Source organism: Ochotona curzoniae, unplaced genomic scaffold (genome assembly GCF_017591425.1).
Source record: "Ochotona curzoniae isolate NIBS_2020 unplaced genomic scaffold, NIBS_Ocur_1.0 scaffold_461, whole genome shotgun sequence".
NCBI lineage: Eukaryota > Metazoa > Chordata > Mammalia > Lagomorpha > Ochotonidae > Ochotona > Ochotona curzoniae.
In genome coordinates this window covers 80,161-83,914 of record NW_024467120.1, presented here as the reverse complement: position 1 = coordinate 83,914, position 3,754 = coordinate 80,161, and positions in this window count along the sequence as shown.

Sequence of the window (3,754 nt, the reverse complement as noted above, 5' to 3'; positions counted from 1 at the left end):
TTTACCTCTACTTACCAGGCTTAGTTGCCAGAAGCACAGCTGTTCCTGTGGTGGGAACGATGTCTACTGAAGTGAGGTCACAGCTGTGTACACCCAGTTCAGCACATTCCTTTGCAGCAGGGTTAGCCATTGAGGAGGGAGGAAATGGGAGGGAATGAGAGCAGTGCTCACAACCTAGTCATCACTGTAGGACCACCAAGGGTGTTCCTGGCTGCTGCCTCCTCCTTGTTGTCTTTTGCACAGATATATAGAGGTCATCTCTGAAAAAGTGTGGGGGCCCTGGGACCCATGTGAAATCCAATAAATGAGGCTACACCCTCACTCATTGAGGACTCAAGCAAAATAGCAGAATTTGACTGTTCAGAGCCAGTGGCATTATGAATCATGGTCAGTGAATATTGAAAAGATAAATAAACCAATAAGCACACTGAGAAGGGCAGACAACTAGAGATCTGAATCCTGGATTCTCTGCATGCTGCCAGTATATAGGTCAAGAAACAGCTCCACCACTTGAGGTGCCCTAACTTCATTAACATGACTCCACAAGACAGCCACTGATTCTACACTCAGTGGCCATGTATATAAAAGTTAAGCACCTTTTAAGTGTTTAGAAAGTATATTTTAAGGTACCTTTAACATAGCCTATTAGAAAAAGCTCCTGAGCTTTGATTGTAGTGGGAAGGATGAGATCACAAGTCCAAGGGATCCGGACCCTCTGAGACCTGCTCATCATCATACTACATTCTGCTCATTAGTGCAGATTCAGTATAATTAGGATCAAGATGTTTCTGAACTTGACAATCAAGGCCAGAGCAGGGAGAGGGCAGAGCAGGCCCCAGGGACCACAGCATGTATAAGGAGCCAAACTCATCACATTAACATGTTGACAGCAGTGACAGCATCTTTGAGTGCTGGGACTCAGGCAAGGATAAACAGGTCTGGCTGTGCTTCTCTGCAACAGCCCCTGCCACAGTCTTGCAGACTGCTCAGGTGAGTGAGACTGAGTAAGTGTGTGTGCAGGGGTAGCTGCCTTTGCTCTGGAAGAGATGTTGTTGCAGACAGGTCTATTTAGGACCAGGTCAGGAGAGGGCAGCATCTCAGATTTTCCTGTCCTCTTGGAAAAGGAAGGTGAGAGCAGCCAGGGAGAGGGTGGCTATCATTTCCAAATGCATCCAGCAACAACTGCTTGTGTGGCCCTGGAGGGAGATTATGTGCAGTAGAGCCATTGATTACCACAGCCTGAGGCTGCTCCAATTCCCAGATGTGAGGGAAGCCAGAGGCATCAGGCAGCAGTGGGCTCTCAGCCAGCGTGGGGGTTCCCACTCCTACAGACTCGCGGCATTTGTGCACTTTGCAGCTCAGGGACTCTTGTTGTTGTTTGATTTTCACTTTTTCTTTTATTTTGGGCGTCCTAGTGTCCTTCTGTTGTTTCAGCATGGGAACTTTTTAACTTTATTTGGTATCCTAGGATTTTTGACATTCTTTTTTTTTTTGTCATTCCTTTAAACTAAATACTGAAAACACAGTACAATTCTTAGATGTCATGAAACACAGACAAAAGCACCCTTCACTCATGCCCTTGCTCCTCACTGCAGACTAATCCAGGACAAAACACTTCCCAATTTTAACAATGTTGGGTCTTATAGAGGCAATGTGCTGACAGACATTGACTAGCTAGGTGCTGATATTTAGAGTGGCTCATTGTAATCCTGTTTTCTAACACTCTGCACTGTCACACCATCCCGATGTTATTGCTGTGATTTTCCAATTTTAAAGCATTTATGGACCCTTTGATGAAGATATTATAGAAGATGCAGCTTTGGCTCATGCTTTGCTCATCTAAAGATGCAGGAGCAGAGCCCAAAGGGAGGAAGCACAGGGCCTCAGATGAAGGAACAGGCACCAGCCAGACCAATTCTGCAAAACCAGGCTCAGGCAAGGGTGCTGCACTGACATCACTAACATTAGTTACTTTCTCAGGATCTCAAGGGGCCTGGGCTCTCAGCCTTACCAGGAGGAAAATCCTTGGAATCACTGAAATGTTTGCATTTGAAATGACAAATTTTGTGCTTGTATTTATGAAGAAAAGCTTATTTGTATTGTTAAATATGTTTGCTTGGTTTCCAACTGAAGCAGATGCTTGACCATTACTTCAAAAGCTGAATGGTCTAATGGCCCTCAGACAGTTTAAACCAAGAGCCCTTCAGCTCAGAAGCACATGTTCTGCTGTTACAGACAGAGCCTGCGAGTTTAACCCAAGTGACACATGTGGCCTGGTTTCCTCCTCCCTTGCCTCCCTGCAGGTGGAAAGACAGGACACTGTTAATCACAGCTTAGTCTCTCAGGCAGTTTGCAAGGTCATGTGCCTGCTGGGTACTTGCAGTTGCAGTTCCCTCCAGGCATGCCTTCCCTCTCACTCAGCAAGATGACATTTTTTAAAAAAGATTTATTATTTTTATTACAAAGTTAGATATACACAGAGGAAGATCTACATCCCAAGATTCACTTCCCAAGTGAGCGCAATGGCTAGTCATGTGCAGATCTGAATCCAGGATCCAGGAACTTCCTCCAGGTCTCCCACACGGGTGCAGGGTCCCAAATCATTGGCCCGTCCTTGACTGCTTTCCCAGACCACAAGCAGGGAGCTGGATGGGAAGTGGAGCTGCCGGGATTATAACCAGCACTCATATGGAATCCTGGTGCGTTCCAGGTGCAGACCTTAGCATCTAGGCCATGCTGCCAGGCCCAAGGCCACTTTTGAAGCCTGCACAGGATATAGGCAGTGGACCCTCACCAGGGATGCATTCAGCACAGTGGACCCCAAGGTCCCTGCTGCACTACAGTGTCACAGTGTGGACCCTTAGAATGGTGAGTGCATTTCCTTCTAGATACATCTGTTTCCTCTGGTGCACATGGCCTGACAAGCATATTGTGCAACATGGCTCTTGCATGCTTGCTGAGAGATCACTCCTAACCTTGGAATTATGACAAGAGACCCTCTTCACTCCTCCCTGTGACTGGATCAGGAAAAAAACTTACCATAACTACTTCTACTCGTAAAAACCTATAAACCAAAGTCCTTTGAACACTGCAAAGTTGAAATTAGATTGTAAGCTCATAGGATCCAAGAACTGTAAAACTGAGTCTGCTCAAAAGAAAATCAGAAAATTGGCACCTATCTTTGTGCCCGTATGCTTTTTTATGATGAGATTTTGATTACATATTACATATTTTCCTGTCTTAAATGCCTTAAACTGGGAGACAAGATCAAACGGTTTAACCAGGAACAATGTGATGTTTGGAAGTTTGGGCATCATGTGGAATGACGAAATCTGGCTAATTAACATGCACATTACCTATGGTATTTCCTTCTCTTTTGAGATTATGCTACATGAAGTAGTCACAAATCTCTGCAGTACTTGACCACCAGTACAAAGAGCTAGGAGACAGAAAAAAGGTTAAACCTAGTAGCTGCCAGTTGATGCAGTGCTGAAGATGATGCACTCCAATAGGTAGGAGGGAGTAGTTAAGAGTTTAGTTTTTGGACCCTGCGCGGTGTCACAAGTGGTTAAGGTCCTTGCCTTGTACGCCCGGGATCCCATATGGGCGCCAGTTCTATCCCTGCAGCCCCACTTCCCTTCCAGCTCCCTGCCTGTGGCCTGGGAAAGCAGTCAGGACGGCCCAAAGCTTTGGGACCCTGCACCTGCGTGGGAGACCGGAAGAGGCTCCTGGCTTTGGATTGACATAGCATCGG